The sequence below is a fragment of the Rattus norvegicus genome, chromosome X, assembly GCF_021556685.1.
Source record: "Rattus norvegicus strain SHRSP/BbbUtx chromosome X, alternate assembly SHRSP_T2T, whole genome shotgun sequence".
Taxonomy (NCBI): Eukaryota; Metazoa; Chordata; class Mammalia; order Rodentia; family Muridae; genus Rattus; species Rattus norvegicus.
In genome coordinates, this window is record NC_141554.1 from 65,529,639 (window position 1) to 65,556,298 (window position 26,660).

At 38.3% G+C, this 26,660-nt stretch overlaps 1 protein-coding gene across 1 annotated transcript in view; it reads right to left on the reverse strand.

The window, feature by feature from the left end:
- The window catches only part of Mageb18 (MAGE family member B18), a 756,240-nt gene extending 734,211 nt beyond the window's left edge, over window positions 1-22,029 (reverse strand). The window contains exon 1 of the mRNA XM_087599980.1: window positions 21,959-22,029. The gene's annotated coding sequence lies outside the window, so the exon portion shown is untranslated. The remainder of the gene's footprint in view (window positions 1-21,958) is intronic.
- Window positions 22,030-26,660: the final 4,631 nt, after the last annotated feature.

Below are 26,660 nucleotides of genomic sequence, written 5' to 3' on the forward strand. Positions count from 1 at the left end.
TTTGTGTAATTGTCTTTTTCATATCGCTGCTTTCCTGCCAAATTTTTAAACTATTCAAGAGGAGGAGTTTTCATCTTAGAAATGGTGTTGTGCTTAATGTTGATTTAAAAAAGTATTCTCTTAAAGATTTTCATGCTTGTTACCATTAAGACAATTAAATAAAGACTTTCCTACATGAAAATGTCTTTCCTCAAAATGTCTGCTTTTGTGAGTGAAACTATTGTAAGACAACTCATGATCAAAATAGATAACATTCAGACTGTATAATTCTGTTTTCACTGATATTCAATACTATGTTATTTTTACTATGAATATTGCTGTGACTATTGTTATCACATTGTATATTGCCTCAGAATTCCACAGGATGAAGTCTAAGCCAGAAATTAAGAATTTGCAGCTATCTCTTCTTTCTTCCTCTCTTTCTCTTTTACCCCATCATCTTTGTCTATGGTCCCTTTTACTTTGCTTGGTTCTATGCTTATATCCGCTTATACACAAAATCGAAGGATTTAGAGCTAGTAGCTACGAATAAGTGAAAACATGAGGTATGTGTTACATAACTTAGTATAATATTAATATTCTCGTCCTATCCATAAATAAGACCCAGGATAATGCAGGGGGAAGGAGAAAGAGAGAGAAAGAGTAACAATAACTAAAGAAAAAGAGTTCATGAACTTGAGAGGGGTTGAGGGAAACATGGGGAGAGTTGGAAGGGAAGATGAAATGAAAATGTATGAAATGTATGAAATTCTCAAAAAATATGAAATTTAAAAAATGAATTTGCAACTAGTTCATCTCCAAAACCAATTCATTATTTCTCAGAAAATCAATTAGACAGAAAGCATAATTCCAATTAAGGCAAAACAATTTTTGTTTTTATGGCTTGCTATAGAACTCAGGATATCGTACATGGTCATAAACACACTATTTCACTAAGCTCCACTCACATGATATTCACTGAAGTTAATTTTTCCAAAATCACATCTACTGAAGTACAACGTATACAGAAGGACACAAATTAAAACATCCCAAGTTTCAAACCATTTTTTAAATATTGCTTATATGACTAAGTATATGTAATCACATTAATGTTAATGAGTTAAGATGTGTGTAGCTGAACTGAATGGTTAACTATTGTGGCTTTTTCAGGGCTTTTTCTGAGCTCTGTTATTGCCTCAGTAGATATGTGTTCTTCAAATAAAATCTTTCAATTTAGAATGTAAAATCTCCCTTCCAGTCTCCATTTGAGCCCAGAGCTGGGGCTATCCCACAACCCGTGAAGACCTGGTTTCTCAGGAGCACTCTCCCTCCTAAGCCCACAGTACACAGGTGAGACCCCACTTTCTCTCCATTGACTGTCCAAGGAGAGACACATGGGGAGCACACAGGGTGCAGGAGTCACAGGGTGGCCTAGGACAAGATCCTTCTAGTCTCCACCTGTGCCCAGAGCTGGGGCTGTCCCACAGCTCTCGGACCCAAAACCTGCCCTGAGAGAGCTGATTTGCCAGGACTACTCTCCTTCCTAAGCCCACAGGTAGGAACCCTCTTTCTCTCTCCTGACAATCCAAAGAAAGACCCGCTGAGAGTGTACAGGGCTTGGGAGCTGCAGGGCTACATAGGACAGGACCCTTCTGGTCTCCATCTGTGCCCAGAGTTGGGGCTGTCCTACAGCCTTCTGACACAAAACCTGCCTGCAGAGAGCTGGTCTTCCAAGAGTGCTCTCAATCCTAAGTGCACTGCCCACAGGTAGGACCCCACTTTCTCACCATTGACTATCCAAGGAGAGACACACCTGGAGCACACAGGGCACAGGAGCCACAGATCAACCTAGGACAGGACCCTTCAGGTCTCCATCTGTGCCCAGAGCTGGGGCTCTCCCACAACTCTCAGACCCAAAACCTGCACTGAGAGAGCTGGTCTCTGAGGAGCCCTCTAACTCCTGAGGACCCAGCTATATTACAAAAAGAATACAAGAATAAAAGAGATTGAAGAGAGAATCTCAAGGGCAGAAGATACCATAGGAAACATTGACACAATAGTCAAAGACAATGCAGAAAGCAAACCCTCCTAACGCAAAACATTTAGGAAATCCAGGACACAATGAGAAGACCAAACCTAAGAATAATAGGTATAGAAGAGAAGTAAGATTCCCAAATTAAAAGGCCAGTAAATATCTACAGCAAGATTATAGAAGAAAACTTCCATAACCTAAAGAAAGAGATGCCCATAAACATACAAGAAGCCTACAGAAATCCAAATAGATTGGACCAGAAAAGAAACTCCTCCAGTCACATAATAGTCAAAACACCAAATGCACAAAACAAAGAAAAATATTAAAAGCAGTAAGGGAAAAAGGTCAAGTAACATATAAACGCAGACCTATCAGAATTACACCAGACTTCTCACCAGAGACTATGAAACCAGAAGATCCTGGACAGATGTCATACAGACCCTAGGAGAAAACAAATGCCAGCCCCGGCTACTATATCCAGCAAAACTCTCAATTAACATAGATGGAGAAACCAAGATATTCAATGACAAAAACTAAGTTTACACAATATCTTTCCACAAATCAAATCCTACAAAGGATAATAGATGGAAAACTCCAACACAAGGAGGGAAACTACACCCTAGAAAAAGCAAGAAAGTAATCTTCTTTCAAGAAACCCAAAAGAAGATAGCCACACACATACATAATTCCACCTCTAATGACAAAAATAACAGGAAAAAAATCACTATTCCTTAATATCTCTTAACATCAATGGACTCAATTCCCCAATAAAAACATAGACTAACAGACTGGATATGTAAACAAGACCCAACATTTTGCTGCATACAAGAAACATACTTCAGTGACAAAGACAAACACTACCAAAAAGTAAAAGTCTGGGAAAAAATTGTCCAAGCAAATGGTCCCAAGAAACAAGCTGGATTAGCTATTCTAATATCAAATAAAATTGAATTTCAACTAAAAGTTATCAAAAAAGGTAAGGAATGACATTTCATATTCATCAAAGAAAAAAATCGACCAAGATGAACCTTCAATTCGGAATATCTATGTACCAAATGCAAGGGTAACCACATTCATAAAAGGAACTTTACTAAAGCTCAAAGCATACATTGCACCATACACAATAATGGTAGAAGACTTCAACACACCACTCTCATCAATGGACAGCTCATGGAAACAGAAACTAAACAGAAACATATCGGAACTAAAGAAGTTATGAACCAAATGAATTTAACAGACATTTATAGAACATTTCATCCTAAAACAAAAGAATATACTTTCTTCTCAGCACATCATGGTATTTTCTCCAGAATTGACCATATAATCGGTCACAAAACAGGCCTCAACAGATACAAGATGATACAAATAATTCTATGAATCCTACCAGATCACCACAGACTAAGACTGGTCTTCAATAAAAACAAAAAAACGACAGAAAGCCCACATACACATGGAAGCTGAACAATGTTCTACTCAATAACAATTTGGACAGGGAAGAAATAAAGAAAGAAATTAAAGACTTTTTAGAATTTAATGAAAATAAAGGCACAACATCCCCAAACTAATGGGATACAATGAAAACAAGTGCTAAGTGGAAAACTCATAGCTCTGAGTGCCTCCAAAAAGAAATTGGAGAGAGAATATACTAAGAGCTTGACAGCACACTTCAAAGCTCTAGAACAAAAAGAAGCAAATTTGCCAAAGAGGAATAGACAACAGAAAATAATCAAACTCAGGGCTGAATCAACCAAGTAGAAACAAAACGAACTATACAAAGAATCAACAAAGCCAGGAGCTGGTTCTTTGAGAAAATCATCAAGATAGATAAACCCTTAGCCAGACTAACCAGAGGTCACAGATAGTGTATCCAAATTAACAAAATCAGAAATGAAAGGGGAAACATAACAACAGAATCTGACGAAATTCAAAAGCCTATCTTCAACAAAACTGGAAGATCTGGAGAATGAACAATTTTCTAGAAAAATACCAGGTACCAAAATTAAATCAGGATCAGATAAACCATCTACACAGTCCCATAACTCCTAAAGAAATAGACGCATTCACAAAAAGTCTCCCAACCAAATAAAGCCCAGGACCAGATGGGTCTAGTGAAGAATTCTATCAGACCTTCAAAGAACCTAATAGCAATACTCTTCAAACTATTCCACAAAATAGAAATCGAAGGAACACTAGCCAATGTCCACAATTTTAGTCCACAATTACGCTTATACTTAAACCACACAAAGACCCTACAAAGAAGGGGAACTTTAGGGTTGGGGATTTAGCTGAGTGGTAGAGCGCTTGCCTAGCAACCACAAGGCCCTGGGTTCGGTCCCCAGCTCCAAAAGAAAAAAAAAAAAGAAGGGGAACTTTAGAATTCATGAATATCGATGCAAAAATACTCAAGAAAATCCTTGCAAACCAAATCCAAGAATACATCAGAACAATCACTCACCAAGATCAAATAGGCTTTATCCCAGCGATGCAAGGATGGTTCAATATACAAAAATCCATCTACATAATCCACTATATAAACAAACTCAAGGAAAAAACACATGATCATTTTATTAGATGCTGAGAAAGCACTTGACAAAATTCAGTACCCTTCATGATAAAAATCTTGGAAAGATCAGGAAGTCAAGGCCCTTACCTAAACAGAGTAAAAGCAATAGATAGCAAACCAGTAGCCAACATCAAACTAAATGGAGAGAAACTTGAAACAATCCCACTAAAATCAGGGACTAGACAAGGCTGGCCACTCACGCCCTACATGTTCAATATAGTATTTGAAGTCCTAGCCAGAGCAAGAAGTCAAAATATCACAATTTGCAGATGACAGGATAGTATACTTATATGACCACAAAAATTCTACCAGAGAACTTCTACAGCTGATAAACAACTTCAGCAAAGTGACTGGATAGAAAATTAACTCAAACAAATCGATAGCCTTCCTCAACTCAAGGGATAAACAGGCTGAGAAAGAAATTAGGGAAATGACACCCTTCACAATAGCCACAAACAATATAAAATACCTTGATGTGACTCTAACCAAGCAAGAGAAAGATCTGTATGACAAGAACTTCAAGTCTATGAAAAAAGAAACCAAAGACTGAAGAAGATGGAAAGATCTCCCATGCTCATGAATTGGCAGGATTAATATAGCAAAAATGGCCATCTTGCCAAAAGCAATCTACAGATTCAATGCAATCCCCATCAAAATTCCTACTCAATTCTTCATAGAATTAGAGCAATTTGCAAATTCATTTGGATTAACAAAAATCCTGGGATTCCAAAAACAATTCTCCACAATAAAAAATTGTTGGGGAATCACCAACCCTAACCTCAAGCTGTATTCAATAGCAATAGTGATATAAATGTATGGTATTGGTACAAAGACAGGCAGATAGATCAGTGGAATAGAATTGAAGACCCAGAAATGAACCCACACACCTATGGTCACTTGTTTTTTGACAAAGGAGCTAAAACAATCCAATGGAAGAAAGATCGCATTTTCAACAAACGGTGCTGATTTAACTGGAGGTTAGCATATAGAAGAATGAAAATCAATCCATGCTTATCCCTGTACAAAGCTTAAGTCCAAGTGATCAAGGACCTCCATATCAAACCAGATACACTCAAACTAATAGAAGAAAAACTGGGGAAGAGTCTTGATCACATGGGCACTAGGGAAAACTTCCAGAACAGAACGCCAATGGCTTAGGCTATAAGAACAAGAATTGATAAGTGGGACATCAGAAAATTACAAAGCTTCCTTAAGGTAAAGGATACTGTCATTAGGACAAAATGGCAACCATCAGATTGGGAAAAGTTCTTTACCAATTCTCTGATACAGAACTAATATATAATATATACAGAGTACTCAAGAAATTAGACTCCTGAGAATCAAATAATTCTATTCAAAATGGGATACAGAGCTAAACAAAGAATTCTCAACTGTGGAAAATTGAATGGCCAAGAAGCACCTAAAGAAATGTTCAACATTCTTAGTCATTAGGGAAATTCAAATCAAAACAACCCTGAGATTCCACCTCACACCAGTCAGAATGGCTAAGATCAAAAACTCAGGTGACAACAGATGCTGGTGAGGATGTGGAGAAAAAAGAACACTCCTCCATTTTTGGTGAGATTGCAAACTGGTACAACCACTCTGGAAATGAATCTGGAGGTTCTTCAGAAAACTGGACATAGTACTACCTGAGGACCCAGCTATATCACTCCTGCCATTCACCCAAAAGATATTCCAAAATATAACAAGACACATGCTCCACTATGTTCATAGCAGCCTTATTTATATTATCCAGAAACTGTAAAGATCCCAGATGCCCCTCAACAGATTAATGGATACAAAAACTTTGGTACATTTACACATTGGAGTATTACTCAGATATTAAAAACAATGACTTCATGAAATTCATAGGCGAATGGATGGAAGTAAAAAATACCATCCTGAGTGATTACATCCAATTACAAAAGAACACAAATGGTATGCAATCACTGATAAGTGAATTTTAGCCCAAAAGCTTGGAATGCCTAAGAAAAAATTCACAGACCATATGAAACTCAAGGAGAAGGTAGACCAAAATGTGGATGCTTCATTCCTTCTTAGAAGGGAGAACAAAATACTTGTGGGAGGAAATACAGGGACAAAGCATGGAGCAGGAACTGATGAAAAGGTCATCCAGAGACTGCCCCACCTAGGAATCCATCCCATATGCAGCTACCAATCCCAATGCCAGGCACTATTGCTGATTCCAAGAAGTTCTTTCTTAGAGGAGCCAGATATGGGTGTCTCCTGAGAGGCTCTGCCAGAGCCCTACTGATACAGATGAGAAAGCTTGCAGCTAATAATTGGTCTGAACAAGGGAACTCCCATGGAGGAGTTAAAGACTGAAGGAGCTGAAGTGGTTTGCAACCTCATAGGAAAAAAACAGCAATATCAACCAACCACACCCTACCAGAGCTCTCAGGGTCCAAACCACCAACAATGAGAACACATGGAAGGACCAATGACTCCAGCCACATATGCAGCAGAGGATGGCATTGTTCAACATCAATATGAGGAAAGATCCTTGGTCTTGTGAAAACTTGTTTCCCCATTGTAGGGTAATGCCAGGACGTTGAGTTTGGAGTGTGTGAGTGGGAGTGGGAGCATCCTCTCATAGAAGCAGGGGGAGGAGAGAAAGAGTAAAGGAAAGGCAGGATAATATTTTAAATGTTAATACATAAAATATCCAAGAAAAATAAAACTAAAAAAGAATGTAAAACATTTGATATTAATATATACTGGTAGTCATCAGTTACCTTGAATATCCAATGAAGCTGACATTCAATTTCCAGTTATTGATATTGTACCTCTAAACTTCAAATCTGATTTATCCTTTTGAAACAAATATTTGTGGGCCACCTGTATGTCACTGAATCTATAGATTCATCCAAAAATTACAGAACTTCTCAACAGTGGATTTAGGCCAACATTTCTTCAGCACAGATTAATGATGGAAATCATTCCTTATTGTCTTTGTTTTTGTCCTATTAGCTCTCCTTTTCCTTCCATTTCTCTCACTGCATGGTAAACCTTCTTACTGCCCATGTTATAACAACTTCCATTCCAAAAATCTCAGACAATGGATGCTGTTTACTTTTTGTTTGCAAACAACAGAATCCACAGCATTGCCAGCAGATGCCCTTGATTCACAGTGAATGAGGAATGGAATTATAGGAAATCAGTGTGTATTGTATGTCCAGCTGAGATAGATGCTGGCAGAGCAGACTCCAGGAAATATTTTAGAGCACAAATGTCTATCTTCAAGGCCTTTCTTATTCTAGGGCAACTCTTTAAGGGTGACTGTCTCTTCCATACTTTTGTTCAATATGTATTCACCTCTCAACTCTTTAATAATTCCTTATTTCTGGGGACCTTCTGTGCTACGTCAGATAAAATTAAGATGGATAACTGGACCATATTTTCAGATAATGTTATGCTTTGTTAGAGAACATCTGGAGGTTTAGGATCCCAAACTCAAGCAATGGGTTACTAATTAGTTTTTCCAATAAATTCATAGCTCCCATATCTGTGAAGAAGTATTTATTAAGAACAATGAAATTTGGGGGATTTTTACCCACTTTCAAGCTGACAAAGTACCTTGTCATGGTTTCTCAAAAGCTAATGGAAGACAAGAGACTCCTGAATCAGAGACAAAAATAATTCAGCCTAGCCAACAAGTAAGCATAAGGTATGTATCGATTCCTCTTCATCAGTAAGTCACATAGTTATGACACAGAAGAGTATCATAGATGGTGTTTCAGCACATGTGATGGGTATACAGTGTGGCTGAGGAACGTTGGGAATATGGAATCTGATTTTTTATGATGAAGAGTCTAAGATGTGAAAATCATGAAGAGTCAAAAAGAACATTCTCTCAACTGTATGAGAAAGAGACGTTTACAAGGTGGCACAAATATTATCTTATAGACTGGTTCTGAAGTCTGTAAGACTGAAAAACAAACAGGCATGTGCATGGGCCACAAAGACAGAGATTTTAGCTCTGTGGATCTGGAGTGCACTCTAACCATGTGTATTTCTAAAGGATCCCAAGTATAGTTGACACTGTTACTTCCAACAATAACCTTTCTTCCCTGTCATGTATGACAGTTTGTTTAACTGATTTGTATAGAGAAAATGAATTAGAATAGAAGGTGATAAAGGGCATATATACACAAAAAAGACAAAGAAATAAAAAGAACTGATCTCTCCTCTTATTCATGGTGAATAGTACTAGCATGTGACTTCCAAGCCTGTGCACATGAGCTAAGTTCCTATTTTTTGACTATCAACTGGGAAATGTCCTGAGCCAAGGACTCAGAAGTATGAAGTTATGATCTCGTACACCAGTTGAAACAGAAGGGTAATATTCATGCCTAGCAAATGTCCTTGATCTCAATTGTTTCCTTCTATTATGCTCCATTCATCCTGCATTTGAGATGGCAACTATCATGGATAATGTTCAATTTCTCCTTCCAGGAACATGCATCTGTTGACATTGTATATTTAGGAAATGACATTCATTTTGGCATTTTTCATGCTGATAATGGTGAGAGATTTTTAAACAAAAATGTTTTGCTTATGTTATTGTTATACTTCTTAAGAAGAGACCAAATTATAGCCTTATTTTTAGAAATAAAGTTTTAATACACCTACAGAGTTACATACACATAAACACACAAATATGTATGGGTATACATAATGTATATGCACATATATGGGTGGATATATATATGATATTTTTATTACATTTCAAATGTTATTCCCTTTCCTAGTTTCCTATCCATAAGCCCTCTCCCCCTCCCCCCTCCCCTTCTTCTATAAGGGTGTTCCCCTCACCATCCATCCCCCCTTACCACCCCCCCGACATTCCCTTGAACTGAGGGTCCAACCTTAGCAGGACTAAGGGCTTCTCCTCCCATTGGTGCCCAACAAGGCCATCCTCTGCTACATTTGCAGCTGGAGCCATGGATCTGTCTATGTGTACTCTTTGGGTGGTGGTTTAGTCTCTGAGAGCTCTGGTTGGTTGGTATTGTTGTTCTTATGGGGTTGCAATCCCCTTCAGCTCCTTCAATCCTTTCTCTAATTCCTCCAGTGGGGGTTCTGTTCTCAGTTCAGTGGTTTGCTGCTAGCATTCACCTATGTATTTGACATGCTCTGGCTTATAACACATGAGGTTTTAAATGTAATATAGTATGTATTAATAAATATTTTATGCCCTCTAAGATCAAAATTCAAATTGTCACATAGACCCAAAGATGCAATATGTATGACCTATTTTAGTCTTTGTCCTCTTCAAAAGTTTTGCTGTTTGATGTCACTCATGTACACTTTGAGGTATCCTATACCCTTCCTTTCCAATACATTAATTTGGGGGAATATTTATATGATTACTTTATCATTTAACTTAAATAGCCTCTTTTCTATTGTTTTTAAAAAAGACAATTAATAAAAAATTACAATTCAAAGAATTACCCTAAACCATATCACTCAAAAATAAATATCATTAATATTATGTGAGTAATATACCATGAATCTCATTGTAATTACAGAATAGGATAAAAATAGATAAATATAATGTTAGAAAAATTACAAATGAGGAAATGTTAACTAGGAAAAGGTAGATTGGCAGACACTACCTCATAAATGTGACAAAATTCCTTATGCTGTTTTTAATATGATATATTAAAACCAATTAATTAAAAAGAATAAAAAAGCAGGGAAATTCCAAACTTAAATTAGAAGGTTGAACACAGACTTTACCTGCAATATATCTTGAAGCAGCAGTTCTCAACTTCCTAATATTGCAACCTTTTAACATAGTTCCTTGTGTTGTTGTGACACCCAATCATAAATTTTTGTTGCTACTTCATAACTATAATTTTGCTACTGTAATGAATTGTTAATGCAGTTACGTGGGATATCTGATATGTGACCCCTGTGAATGGATCATTCAACCCCCGCCCCTGCAAATATGTCAAGACCCACATGTTGAGAACTGTTGTTTTAAAGATGAATTTTTAGACTTGATGTGACAGGGTTGGGAGATACCTGGTTGGGGGGGCAGCCTCATAGAGGGGAAAGGGAGGAAGATGGGAGAGGGACTCATGAATCACTATCTTTAATGATAAATAAAGTGGGGAAGAAAAATTAGCATAGAAATTAATATAACTGTAGTCCAGGCCAACAACAGAAAAAAATTCACTAAGTTGTAACTTAGCTCCTCTAATACTACAGTTTGTGACAGAGATTGTGGGCTACACATATTGAAAGCCTAAATCATAGTACAAAATTAGAAACCTCATCTACTGTAGCTGTAAAATAATGCAGCTACTTTTCAAAATAATCTGGCATCATCACAAATAGCTAAACTCAAAGATAATATGTATGCGACTTTGCCATTCCACTGTTAAGAAAACTGGAGATAAACCCACACAGAAATGTATACAAAATATTCATAGAATAGCACTGTTCGTAATACCTAAAGGATAAGGACAATTCATATGTTCACCAACTGGATGAACTTGTTTTATATCTATACAACAGAATATTATTCAGGCATTAAAAAAGAAAGAGCTAACACATGTTACTATATTGACAGACCACAGAGATGTTATCCTAAGTGAATGACCCAAATCAGAGAAAAGATCAATTTTGGCAAATCTATTCAGCCTGAAAATATCAGATTAGTGTTTGTCTCATGCTAGAATCTAGGGTAAATATTGAATAACTGCTAATGAGTGAAGGATTTTGTTTGGGAGGGAAAATCATATTCTCAAATTGATTATAGTTATGCTTATATAAAGTGAATTGTTAAAATCCACAAATTCACATTTGTATCTTTATAAAGCTATTTTTAAACAAAAATAAGAGAAAATAGAAGTACAGTTAGTTACATTTCCAGATAGCTTCCCCCAATTCACCATTTCGATCCACTGCCTCAACTGCCTTCAAAGAATCAGATGCTTGCCTTCTGGTAAGGACAAACATACCAGCTTCCTGAGTGGCAGGAAACCAAGGCAAGGTAGGTGCTGCAGTAAACATAGAGGAGGAAAATTAATAGCAAGTTTATGTGTTTGTTGTTGAGCTCACAGATCCCCATAACCTTGACTGGTAGTAGTCATACTCTGTATAACAGTGCTATAAGACATCATGTGCAGGCCAAACCTGCAATTACACTGCAGAAAGTTTGTGAGCAGATACTAGAATGTGAATGTTATATGCATTGAGTATGGGTCTGAACTCTCTTCGCTGTTAATACTAGCTGTGAAGACTATTCTTGGTTGTCAACTTGATTACATATGGAATTAACTAAAACCCCCAAAATAGAGGGCACACCTATGAAGAACTTTTCTGCTTAATTTCCAGTGGAAAGCTCTACATCTAAATCTGGAGCTTTGAAGTAGGAAAATACACCTTTAATCCAGATCTAATCAGAGCCACACCTTTTGCAGGAAGCCTGTATAAGGGCATGGAAGAAGAAAGTTTTGTTCTTTGCCTACTGGCTTTCACCTTGCTAGCAAGGCCATCCCTTCCCTTAATATTAGAACCTATTTCTTTGAAATTCCAACCAGTAAGCAGCACTCCTCCATGGTTTCTGCATCAGCTCCTGCCTCCAGGTCCCTGCCATGTGTGAGTTCCTGTCCTGACTTCCTTTGATGTTAAACAGTGATGTGGAAGATGTGGTTTGAACAAAAATAGCCCCCATAAATTCATAGGGAATTGCATTATCGGAAGTGTGTCCTTATTGGGTAGATGGGCCCTTGTTGGAGGAAGTGTGTCATAGTACTTGGGCTTTGAGCTATCAGAAACTCAAGTCAGTCCTAATGATCTACTGTCTCTTCTTGTCATCTGCAGATCTGGATGTAAAACTCTTAGCTCCCTCTCCAGTACCATGTCTACTACATACATGTATCTGTGCTTCCTATCATGTGATAATGAATTAAACCTCTGAACTTATAAATATTTTATTAAGTTTTGCATCTATGTTCATAAGAGAAATTGGTCTGTAATTCCTTTTCTTTGTTGAGTCTTTATATGATTTAGTTATTAGGCTAACTGTTTTAGTTAGTGTTTTGTTGCTGTGACGAAACACTATAACTATGGTTGCCTTTATAAAGGAAAACATTTAATTGGAGCTGTATAGAGCAGAGGTTGGGCCCTTATTAAAAGTAGGCTGCAAAATGACACCCTTTACAATAATCACAAATAGTATGAAATTCCTTGGTATGATGCCGCAAGTCTGCCTGGACACTTCCATCCTCCCATCTTGATGAAAATGGACTGAACCTCTGAAACTGTAAGCCAGCCCCTTTATAAGAGTTGACTTGGTCATGGTATCTGTTCACAGCAGTAAAACCCAGGCTAAGACAAACACCATCACAGTTTATATGATAAAATGTAGAATCAGTTTACCAATGGATTCTGACATAATTCAAGACAACAAAGAGAAAAACTAATATAAATTACTACAAAATGCTCATGTGTAAGATGTACTTATGGTTGATTCATGTCACACAGGTTAGTGTTAACATAACCTGAGAATTGTGATTTTTCACAGCACTGTGAAAAATAACACTCTCTGCACATATATCTAGCTTTTAAGGATAATAAGACAAGGCAGCTAGAAACTAGAAGGCTAAAAGCATAACAATGCCAAGTTTTCCTGGTAAAGAATACATTTGATTATAGAATATCACCCATCTTTTTTAAAAAATGAAAATAGATTCTCCTCTCATACAGTACATCTGACCATAGTTTCCCCTTCTTCCACTCTTCCCAGCATCTCCTTACCTCCTCACTTCCCCAGATCCAATCTCAAACAATTTACCTTCATAAAAGAGCAGTCCGCCAAGAGATAACAACCAAATATGACAAACAGGATACAATAAGACAAGTCAAAAGCCCTCATATTGACAATGGATAATCAACCCAATGGGAGAAAAAGAATCCTAAGGCAAGCAAAAGAGTCAGAGACATGCCCATTCCCACTGTTAGGAGTCCCACAAAAACAACAACCTAAGAGCCATAACATATATGCAGAGGACCTGGTGTAGGCCCAGGCAAGCCCCATGATTGCAACTTCAGTCTCTGTGAGCCCATAGCATCCATATTTTGTGATCAAAATGTCAATATTCAACAATATTCAATTTCTAATGTTATCCACAGTCAGTCTTAGGAGAGATTAACATTTCTATCCTATAGAATATCAATAATCACTGATACAGTAATATGTCGTAGTCTTGTTTCTTTGAAAATGTGCATACAAATGAAAATTAACATTTCAGCAACAAGATGAAAGTAAGATAGGTAGGATATGCAAACTGAATATAGAAGGTTGTGCTGACTCATGGCATAAACACTATCCTGCCAGCCTACATGATCAGCATCTACCATATGATCTGCTCATATCATTCTTGGTTAATAGTTCATATCATATAATGTAACCATTTTCCCCTGAACTTTTAGAGCTCTGGGTCCTTTGAAAAATTTCATTCTCCTGTATTCCCTCCCAAGTATGGCCATGCCACAGGTACTGGCATCGCTTGAAACTTTGCTTTAACTCACCAATGGCCAGTCTCTAGCTCCTTCCTTTTCCTATTCTATTCCTAACTGCTTCTTCAGTATGTGATATTTTGTCATCTTTCAGGTATTCCACTAAAATATCTAGTGGCTAGGCATACTAGAAGCTGTATATTCTTACTTTATTATATACCTCTTATATCTACTCAAATATTAACTAATCTCTTAAAAGTACCATTTGCCATTATTTGTTTCATGTTCATAGTATAAAACTCTTTGCCTAGGACAAACATGATGGCAAATGAACATGAAAAGATGTCCAACACCATCTGCCACTAGGGATGTGTAAATTAGATTTGTAATGGCACAGCACTACACGTCTCCTAGAATGAACTTTACAATGAAATCATCAAATATGGACAAGGATGCAGAATAGCTAGAACTGTCATTGCTGTATATATTAGTGATACATTCTTGTTCCAGAAAAAAGATCAATGTTTCTTTTTAACCTTGCAACTTTTAGATATTTACCCAAGTGTGTGTGTGTGTGTGTGTGTGTGTGTGTGTGTGTGTGTAAACTAAAAGTGTCTTTATTCATAATCACCAAAAAAAAAAAAAAGCAAATGACATTCATCTCGAAAATGGGCAAATAGACTGAGGGCTAGTATTCATTTCGAAGGGAATAGAAATTGGTTTTTGTAGCAGCCAAGTGTTCTGTTAGCCTTCAATTCTTTTTTTCCTTATAGATAAGGTCTCACTGCACTGCCTACATGGAGTAGGACAGAAAATATTTCAGCATCTACCTCCTGCACGTTAGGATTGCAGATATGTGCCACTTGCTCAATTATTGGTCAACTCTTAATTTAACAAATGTGTTCTATGAACCCAAAGCCCTTTGTCAAATTTTCTTTTCCTTATCATAGCTTAACCTGTATTACATGTTGTGCAACCAAGAACCCTAAAATATTCAAAGTGCACCCCAAATGTGACATCCTCCTTCAACACCTGTGGACGAAAATCATCTTCCAAACCATTAGCACTCAAACATGGCATCATTTTTACAACTTTATCTTCTTTACCACCCTGCCATTTCTAGCTCTATAATGTGTCATAAATAAATATCTCTGAAATAAATGCATATCTCTGTGAAATTACAGCAGCACACGAACCTGTTTAAATCTCATTCATCTTTTGAAAACCAATTCAACATCAGTTCTTGCCTTTGCTCCATCTTTTATACTTTGCCAGACATAGCCATTTCTCATCTTGAACAGAACAATTTGTTTCCCTGCACTTATTAATGCATTTGACTAATTTTCATTGTTTAACTATTATGTGTTAGAATTTTTTAGAGCTGGAAACACAGAAATAAGGCGAGTAGATGTCACCCACTGTCTAGTAGAGAGAGACAGTGAAGAAAATGGTAAATATACTGCAGAGGGGATTAGATGGTGATAGACACTAAGAAGAAAAATATCAAGCAGAGATGAGGCTGAAAAATACCATGAAGTGTGCTATTCCAGCTAAGACAAGCACAAAGGGGTTTATGGAAGAGATGACATTTAAGAAAATTAAGTGAGGTAGTAGGTCAAGTAGTTGTCAGAGAAAAGATCATTCAAGGTAGAGGAAACAGCAAATACAAAGCGCCAAAGTTAGAAACATTCTATATTTGTTGTGGAAGAATGGGAATTCAAAGGGAAAAAAGAGGGAGAGTAGGAGGAGAGGTAAAAGAGGTAAGATTGTGAAGAACCTTACTGATCTTAGTAATGGTCTTGGCTTTTCTCTGAATTAGACTGGGAGTCACTGAAGAAGTGTCCATGAATGTAGTCTAACATAACTTTACTGCATCACTCTGTATCCAGAGTAGACTGTGGTAATTGAAGACAGAAGGAAGGAGGCAAGAGGTTGTTATACATTATCAAGATGATGACAGAAGTTGCTTAGATTTTTAAAGATTCTTGAGCTCCTTTTAAAAGTAGAAAAAGCAACTAGGATAATATATAAAAAGGAGGAAAGATATAGATTCAAAGACCATGTCATTAATATTGTAAGAAATGACTTTACATTAGGCAAGAATATAAGATGGTAGCAAGGACAATGTGGGGGATAGAAGCTCCATAGAAAATCAGAGAAGGCATAGAGATTTATATTAGTTCTGAGACCAAGGGAACACAGATGTTGGGCAAAAAACCAATAATGACTGCACAAAGGAGGAGAATTCTCAGCCTGCCATTTGAGATGAGTACAGGGAGTTGAGGATAATCAAGCCAAATAGGGCGTCTAAGAAAGCAAAGAACTACGCTGAGAGTAGACTACAGGGAAGGCAGCTCCAGACTAAAAAATAAAACAAGAAACAATATGGAGCAAGAAATTTGGTGATGGGAAGCCAAGGCATCCCCATTTCAGGAGTAACTGAAGAGATCGGAGCGGGTTCTATCATGAGAATGTGCTTTTGTTAATGACGTTCTTTTCAATAGTCCCAAAGTAACACTAGAAAATGAAGCTAGAGGTAGAAAACCGCCAAGGTTCAATCTTCAGGAAAATCCTTGTGAAGACATACTTGTATATAGCTTACTGAAAATGTAGTACAGAAGAGAGAGTTTTCGATGTGACATAAGGAAAAATACTGGTTTCAGTGGTTTTTTTCTACCTTGGTGGAGATAAAGGTGGTAGGATAGCAATCATATGGTCCATGAATACAGATGCTATGCAACTATCATCACTGGAGGGAGGGAGAGTAACTGTAAGGTAAACTAAAGAAGCTTGTTGGTCCTCTTATGTGGACAGAAGGAAATAATTTTAGAGTTGACATTCTGAAAAGTCAAGAAGACAAAACAATGTGATTAGCCAATGTAAAGTTGCTCCTGAAAAAGCCAAAACCTCTGTGCCTCTGGGATATGGCAGTGAGAATCTATTTGCATATGACCATGAGAGCTCCTGAAAGTACCATCAGAACAAGTCCAGAACTGTCTAAGTCACAACCCAGGTCAGCAAGCCAAATTCCAAACATTTGAGCAACTTGGAAAAAATGCCCTTGGTAACTTCACACTAATGGAAGAAAAACCATATGTATACTGTTCAGAAAGCACAAGCACTCGCTTGTTTAAAAGCACTAGTTTGTTATGGAAGCATATGGAAATATGACAGGACCAATTCCTCCATATGCTTCTAGGAGATTTAATGTAAATGATTTACAGAGGAGATAAAAGATCTGTTACACAAAAGACAATGTCTACTTTTTTAGCATAAGAGTTGTTGATAGTTTCAGCCAAAGGTAAAATGGCTGGATAAAGGGAATGTGGGCTTGAAGTTCATGTCTTAATTTCAGTTACAGTGGATAAATTTCTTACCTTCTACAAAATTGTAATTTTCCTGTCTCTACAAATTCGAAGACACACACACACACACACACACACACACACACACACACACACACACAATATCTTTGTAAGAAAAGCCATATTGTGCCCTCAGACACATCCAAGTCTCCAAGTCTTCCCCTCTCCCATACTCATTTTAAGAGAAACTGAAATTAACAAGCCAAACCCTATCATGACACTTTGGACAACAACTTTGTCTTTTTTATATAAATGTATCTACTTTACACCCCAATATCAGCCCCCCTTTCCTCCCAGAGTCCCCATCTCACAACTCCTACCCCCATTCTCCCCTGAAAAGGGATACCCCCCCCCAGGTACCACCCCCACAACATGCTAGGACCAGGTGAATCCTCTCTCATTGAGACCAGACAAGGCAGCTCAGTTAAAGGAGCAGTATCCACAAGCAGACAACAGATTCAGGGACAGCTCCCACTCCAGTTGTTGGGGAACCCACATGAAGACCAAGCTTCCCATCTGCTACATGTTGTGGGGGCAACTAGGTCCAGTCCGAGCTCACTCTTTGGTTGGATCTTCTCAGAGGACAGTTATGCTAAGATCTTGTCTGCAAGAATAACAGATACCATAGTGTCAGGGATTTGTTCTTGCCCATGGTATGGGTCTCAATTTGGGCTAGTCATTGGTTGGTCATTCCCTCAGTCTCTGCTCTATTGTCCCTGCACATTTTGTAGGCATGACACAGTTTAGATCAAAGGTTTTTTGGGGTGGGTTGCTGTCCTTGTCCCGCCATTAGGAGTCCTGTGTGACTATAGGAAGTGGCCCCTTCAGGATTCATATCCCCCACTGCTACGAGTTTCAGCTAGAGTCACCCCCATTTCCACTCTGGGGTCTCCTCCTCCCATTTCAGGTCTCTGGCATGTCTTAGAGATGTGCCCTCCACCCATCGAAGATTTCTATTCTCTCTCCCCTGTTTTCCTTCATCTGATTCCCCCCACCTCACTCTACCCACTTCCGAATCCCCTCTTCCACCCAGTTCCCTCCTTCCTTGCACCTCCCATATATATTTTATTTCCCCTTCTGAGAAAGCTTCAACCATCTATCCTTGGGCCTTTCTTGGTATTTTCGTTCTTTGGGTTTGTGGATTATGGTGTGGTTATCCTGTACTTTACTACTTATTTACTTATAAATGAGGACATCGCATGCAGGGCACTGATCTATCCTTAATGTTTAAAATCTGTAGCCTCAAAACACTTGGTTTTTAAAAACTTTAATTTTGTTCATTTTTATTGTTCAAGGTAAATGTGAATGCCATTTTTGAGAACTCCCCATAAACAATGTTTTGCTATAAACCATTAAAAAGTTATTTCATTCTTTCCTGATTAAAGACAATCTGTACTTTACTTTCCCTGTGTTGTATTGGTTGTTATATCCTGTGCAGAAACTCTGGGATAAAAGATCCCCCATCCGTGGAAGACATTAGTATTCTATCTTTTCAGAAGAAGAGTTGACTCTCTGGGCATATAGAATTACATCTAATTAAGGGCATTTGCATCATTCAGTTCTAGCAAAAGCAAGGCTGTCATTCTGTCACATTAATTTCATTCTGTCACTTTAATGCTTAACGGCTGGATCCCAAAAACTAGGCTGCTTGGCCACGAAGGAGAATAGTAAGCAAGATGTTGGTAACAGTATCATCGTTTAGCATATACTTGTTGACTTCTTGCACTCAGGTCACAGTATTTACACCCTCATGGGAATCCAAAAGCATAGCTCTCTACAATGTAGTCCAGCTCCCTCAGTAGAACAAACTAAGAGAAATCAGAGGCAGTCTGTTTGAATGTTACAGCTCCAAGAGAAAAGGCTTCCCCAAGATGTTACAATTCAGAGGAGAAAGGATTCTACAATGGAAGCGTTACAACTCTGCTCTGGTTGAAGGAAAATTTCCTCAAAGTGTTACATCTAAGAAAAGAAAGGAATCCTGGCAGTAGGTAGCCAAGGAATAGTACTCTACACAACAAACCCCACTTTTGTGGGGTTGAGGAGGAACTCAAGAGGACCCCTCTGCTCAGGAGAGAAGCAGTAAAGAACTGAGGAGCAGAAGGAGTTTATATAGGATTTCTTGAAGGGCAGGGCTTTACAGGTGGAGATTTCCAGGGTGGGGATTGGAGGGATTTCTAGTCCAAAGCTTGGGATGAGCCCAGGGATTGGTGGGATTTCAAGTTCTGAGCTTAGGGTTTTTACTCTGTAGGGTGTGGTAAGGGAGTGGCTGTTAAGGCAATTACAGTGTTCTGTTGGTGGAACCTGGCAGTTGGAGGTCCTCGGGGTAGGGGCCTCATTACTCTGAGTCTGGAGAGAGGCTTATAATGTGACCTTTTACTGGCTACAAAGTAAAAGAGTATCAAAGAGTTGCCAGATAACATCTAACCACTATATCTAGCTTGATGAGTCAGTTTTTCATGACTTATTTTCTTATTTCATAACTGTCCCCACTGACCTCACTGTTAAATCTAAATCCTTAGTGGATTTGAAATTGAGTGTCCGATGATAAAGGGCAACAAATCTAAGCCTGTATGTCAGAAAACAGTAAGAAGCAGTAAGGCTAAGTGAGAGGGTACAGGACTGCCTGTCCCACAGCAGTAGGGTCCACCAACTCTATCTAACCTGTTCCAAGCTGACTTACGGTAGTACTGAGAGAGCTTCAGGCTAGTCAAAAGATTGTAAAAAGCTGGAGATTTTAAAGTGTCCTTTGAAGAATCTAAGATCTAAGCCAAAAGTATAAATAAACAAAAGCAAATCTAGCCTGAAACTCACCACTTTATAAATTTACACAGAGTCAAAAGGAGTAAGAAGAGGACAGCAGGAGAGGGAAGAGAGAGAAGGTTAGGAGAGAGGATTAAAAAAGAAAAGGTCAGGCTATTTTTGTGTAGGTACATAGTAAACAACTGCTATATGAAAGAATCTTTGAACCAAGACAAGAACATATAATGAGGACAAAATTTGTACCATCTATTAAATTTTTGACCAATTAGGCTGAAGTATCAAAGAGAAAGTGAACTTTTAAATGAGCAAGTCTGTATGTGAAGTCTTAATTTCATTCAGTTAACTATATCAAGAAACCTCTGCATGTACATGAATATAAAACACAGTTTTGGATTGGACATAACAAAAAATCATTAAAACATATATCACATTGCTATTTTCATCCTATGCTCAGAATACCCCGGTACTCTTAATTACTCTATGACCTTAACAGTTCCACTATCTTATTAACTTACTGAGATATCTCCAGAAATTAACTTAAAGTAAAATTTTCCAGCTAACTATGATTTTAATACTTTTGACTTATTCATAACAAAATAACATTTTTAAAAATTGTTTCAAGTGATGGGGCTTTTATTCCTTAGGATTGGAAAAGTGAGTTTCACAAGAGTTAGCAATCAGTATATTTACTGGCTAGTTTTCTGCTAACTCAAAGCATGACTATCCCTTTTCACATGAAACAAAATAGCTTTAAAGAAATTTAAGAAAAAATTCAAAGATGGAAGTAAGACGTGATAGGACATGCCTTTAACCTCAGCACCCTTGGGAGAAGAGGCAGGCAGGACTCTGTGAGTTCCAGGCCAGCCAGGTCTACATAATGAGACTGTCTCAATATGGCAACACCCTTCTCCACAAGGGAAATAGTTGAAAAATAAAGTTATTTGACTATCTGAGATAAGGAGCATTTGTACACATCTGTGTAGGCCAGCCATCAACCTCAAGGGTCATTTCCCAGGAGCCTTCTACATTGGTTTTTGCTCTGGGCCTTGATAATCAGGCTAGGCTGGATGAGCAATGAGCCCCAGGGATCTGTCAGGCTCCACCTCCCTAGCATGAGGATTAAAGGGGATACCATCATGAAGTTTTCCCCTGTGTCCCCCCACAACCTCCCCTACATATACATTCTATTGTTTCAGGTCATCCACACTACTTGGCTATTTTAATGTACTTCTGAGAATTGAACTCCAGGACCTCATGCTTTCATGGCAAGCATTTTATTAACAGTCGTCTTCCTAGCTCCACTGTTTTTAAACACCTTATTTCTTTGTGCTTACATTTTATACAGTTAAATCCGGGTGAGGTAAAAGAGGATAATTTTGGCTTTATCATACTCATCATGTAAAGATAAATGAAAAAAAAGATTTTTTTTTACAAAGATTACGATTCTTACCATTTTCTCATTAATGGATTTTTCATAACGGAGTAGATAACAAACTATTGGCCTGAATAAGTTACTTAGAATAATATGCAACAGTATGAATTAAAGCTGAAATGCATTGCTACATTTTAAACCTCTTGTTTCTTTTACTTTTTATCTAAGCTACAAAAATAAAACTGGAATGGATTGTGATTCTTGAATTTGAATCTTATATTATAGCTTTCTAAATAATCTCCAGTACTTACAAATGGAGCAGGAGACAGAATTACCTAAACAGAAAACCTGGACCAGGCAAAAAGAGTCTCCAAGGTGATCCAGGCACTTACATGTAGCTATCTTCTCTGGGTCACCCAGTTTCTGGAATGATGTATGTTGGTGTCTTCCAATTCAGGCACAGCTGTAAAGACATAAACAGGAAATCTTTTATTTGGTATCTATTGTTGCCTAATGAGGACAAAAATGATTACTGAGAATCTAACAAGTACTAGGACAGCCAGAGATATGCAAAAAAACCCTGTCTCAAAGAGAGAGAGAGAGAGAGAGAGAGAGAGAGAGAGAGAGAGAGAGAGAGAGAGAGCAGTTGAGGGAAGGGGGAGGGAGGGAGGGAAGGGGGAGTGAGGGAGGGAGGGAGAGGAAGAAGAAGGAAAAAAGAAAGAAAGGAAGGAAGAAAAGAAAGAAAGAAAGAAAGAAAGAAAGAAAGAAGGAAAGAAAGAAAGCAGGAAAGAGAAGAGAAGGAAAAGAAATAGGTATAAGTATAACATTTTCAAGGGAAAATAGCTTAAATGTCAAGCAGTTTCAGGATATTTTGTTTTTTTTTTCTCTCATTTTCTTTTTTTTTTTTTTATTAACTTGAGTATTTCTTATATACATTTCAAGTGTTATTCCCTTTCCCGGTTTCCGGGCAAAATCCCCCTCCCCCCTCCCCTTCCTTATGGGTGTTCCCCTCCCAACCCTCCCCCCATTGCCACCCTCCCCCCATAGTCTAGTTCACTGGGGGGTTTCTGTTTTTAAATAACAAAAAAAGGAAAGCGGTTTTCCTCTTTCTGCCAAACTTACACATACAATGATATCTAATTGTTTGACTTAGAAACAAAATGGTTTGTTTAAAACCACTATAGTTTCAGCACATTCATGCTAAAGATTGCAAATACTTCAAAGGTTGAATGTTCATTTGCCAAAAGGATGTCTAATACAATCTTGTTTTCTAGTATCATACTACTAAAATTACTTACTGCAATAGACTCACTTTTCCTGCTTTTTGTACCATCTTAGCTATGCTAAGGGTACAAGTCAGTGGTATTAAATAAGGGATAACATGGTGTAGCCATCGCCAACAACAATGACTGTTGGGGACAACATATGATGACAGGGACTGCCAGGATGGAGACATCTCAGTATCCCACATCAGCTCTTTGTAAAAACTGGTTGTTCCTATTTCTCCTGATCTTAGCCCTGGACAACACTGTACAGATTTCATTTGTGCGTGACTGCCTTTCACTTGGCCTTGGTGTGCATAATTATTCTATTGTATCTGACTTTCCTACTTCTTTCTCCTTCTGCTCAGGTGAATTCTGTGAAACTAGAGGTTCCTTGACTTAACAATTCTTAAACAATTGGAAATTGAGGCACAGGGGCACAGCACAACACAGCCCTAATGACCCATGTGCATGCTGTGTGTTCTCATCTTGGAAACAATGTAATAACTGCACAATTGTAGTTCCAGATTAATGCTTGACTTGCAAAGAAATTATTAGAAAATTAATTAGAGCCAACATTGGGACCCTAAGGAAGAGTGTGTGTGAGAATGAAAGGGTAATGAACAGAGGTGTGCATGAGTGTGGGAGTTTGAGAAAAGAAAACCGAAATAAAAAAAAAAAAGCAGAGTGCGCAAGAGAATGCAGAGTGTGTGCAGCCTCAAGCTGAGAGAGAGAGAGAGAGAGAGAGAGAGAGAGAGAGAGAGAGAGAGAGAGACTTTTTGAACCCAAAGAGTAGTCTGTGTATATTTATATCCCTGCTTCCAGTTGAGAGCCCCGATCCTGTGTCGAGGCTGGACCCTGGCACACGACCACAGCTCTTTTCATCTCATGAGGCTGAAACTCTATTAAAGAATATTTTTAATTGGATATTTTATGGATTTACATTCCTTTTTTCTTTTTTTTTCATTAATTTCCACAGAAGGAAGTCCTTGGTCTTTAATCTTAGAAATCTCATCACAGAATTGAAGTCACTCACACGCAAAGATAAAGATTATATACATATTAAATATGAGTATACATATTTTATATTATATATTATATATTTTTTGGTTCTTTTTTTCGGAGCTGGGGACCGAACCCAGGGCCTTGCGCTTCCTAGGCAAGCGCTCTACCACTGAGCTAAATCCCCAGCCCTATATATTATATATTTTATCTGTCTTTAAGTCCCTTCATTTATCTGTGTATGTCTTCATGTTGAAAGCACTTCTAGTTCTCAAGAACTGATTCATGATCTAATTCTATAAGACTTATGTATCTCCTGTGATTTTCCTGTCTCAGTAAGCTTTCAAAACAGTGTGTGTTTTGAATATATATATTTAAATATAAAATATATAAAATACATAGCGCAATATAATTATATAATATAATATTATATTTGTATATATTACATTATATATACTTTCATTTTGTAAGTTTTGCTGATCCTTGAGAAGAAAATCTTTGTATCAGCTCAACTGCATATGTGTTCTTAACTCAGACAGGGCAGATTTTATTGACTTTTGGGGAATATTCAAGAGATATTTACTTCTCTGAGCATCAATACTTTCTTTTTTATAGTTATTGTTTTTATTGGCTATTTTTAATTACATTTCAAATGTGATTCCCTTTCTCTGTTTCCTGTCCATAAGCCCTCCATCCCATCCTCCCTCCTCTTTCTTCTATGAGGGCGTCCCCACACCCATCTACCCACTCCTTCCCACCTCTCCACCCTGACAGTCCTCTAAACTTGGGCATCCAGACATGGCAGGACCAAGGGCTTCTCCTCCATTGGTGTCCAAGAAGGCCATCCTCTGCTACATATGCAGCTGGAGCTGTCCATATGTACTCTTTAGATAGTGGTTTAGTCCCTGGAAGCTCTGGTTGGTTGGCATTGTTGTTCTTATGGGGTTGCAAGCCCCTTCAGTTCCTTCAATTCTTTCTCTAATTCCTTCATTAGGAATCCTGTTCTCAGTTCAATGGTTGGCTATGAGCATCTGCCTCTGTATTTGTCATGCTCCGGCAGAGCCTCTCGGGAAACAGCTATATCAGGCTTCTGTCAGCAAGCACTTCTTGGCATCAGCAATATTGTCTGGGTTTGGTGGCTGTATGTATATGGACTGGATCCCCAGGTGAGGCAGGCTCTGAATGGCCATTTCTTCAGTCTCTGCTCCAAACTTTGTTTCCCTATCTCCTCCTATGAATATTTTTGTTCCCCCTTTTAAGAAGGATTGAAGCATCCATACTTTGATCATACTTCCTCTTGAGCTTCCTGTGGTCTGTCAATTGTATCTTGGGTAATCTGAGCTTTTGGTCTAATATCCACTTATCAGTGACTGCGTACCATGTGTGTTTTTCTGTGATTGGGTTACCTCACTCAGGATGACATTTTCTTGTTCCATCCATTTGCCTATGAATTTCATAAAGTCATTGTTTTTAATAGCTGAGTAGTACTCCATTGTGTAAATGTACATTTTTTGTATCTATTCCTCTGTTGAAAGGACATTTGGGTTCTTTCCAGCTTCTGGCTATTATAAATAAGGCTGTTATGAACATAGTGGAGCATGTGTCTTCATTGTATGTTGGAATATCATTTGGGTATATGCCCAGGAGAGGTATATCTGGGTCCTCAGATAGTGCAATGTCCAATTTTCTGAGGAACCTCCAGACTTATTTCCAGAGTGTTGTACCAGTCTGCAATCCCACCAACAACGGAGGAGTGTTCCTCCTTCTCCAAATCCTCGCCAGCATCTGCTGTCACCTGAGTTTTGATCTTAGCCATGCTGACTGGTATGAGGTGGAATCTCAGGGTTATTTTGATTTGCATTTCCCTGATGTCTAAGGATGTTGAACGTTTCTTTACGTGCTTCTCAGCCATTCAATATTAGCTCTGTACCCCATTTTTAGTAGGTTATTTAATTCTCTGGAGTCTATCTTCTTGATCTCTTTGTACATTTTGGGTATTAGCCCTCTATTAGATGTAGGATTGGTAAAGATCTTTTCCCAATCTCCTGGTTGCTGTTTCGTCCTAATGACAGTGTCCTTTGCCTTACAGAAGCTTTGTAATATTATGAGGTCCCATTTGTCAATTCTTGATCTTAGTGCATAAGCCATTGATTGGTGTTCTATTCAGGAAATTTTCCCCAGTGACCCTGAGTTCAAGGCTCATGTATTTACATTTCAAATGTTATCCTCTTTGCCTCATAAAACCCCAGGGTTCCCATCCCGAAGCCCCCAAACCAATACCCCTCCCTCTGCTTCCATGAGGTTGTACCCCTTCCCACCCAGCCACTCCCACCTCACCATCCTAGCATTCCCCTACACTGGGGCATGAAGCCTTCACAAGGACCTCTCTTCCTATTCATCCCAGACATCATCCTTTGCTACATACACAGCTGGAGCTATGGGTCCCTCCATGTGTACTCTTTGGTTGGTGGTTTAGTCCCCAGGAGCTCTGGTGGGTCTGGTTGGTTGATATTTTTGTTTATCCTATGGGGTTGCAAACCCCTCTTGCTCGGTCAGTCCTTTCTCTAATTCCTTCATTAGGTCCCGTGAGCCTCTTGCTTTCCTAGCATCTGGGACTTGCTGGTGGCTACCCCTAGTTCCCCATCCCCCATTGCTACACAACTAGGTTCAATTTCCTGACCATCTGCATATCATCCCATTCATCTCCCATACCTGATCCTGCCTTCCTTAAACCCTCCCCCTCCTTTCTTCCTCTCAAGTCCTCCCACCCTCTACCTCCCATGAATATTTTGTTACCCCTTCTAAGAAGGACTAAAATCCACATTTTGGT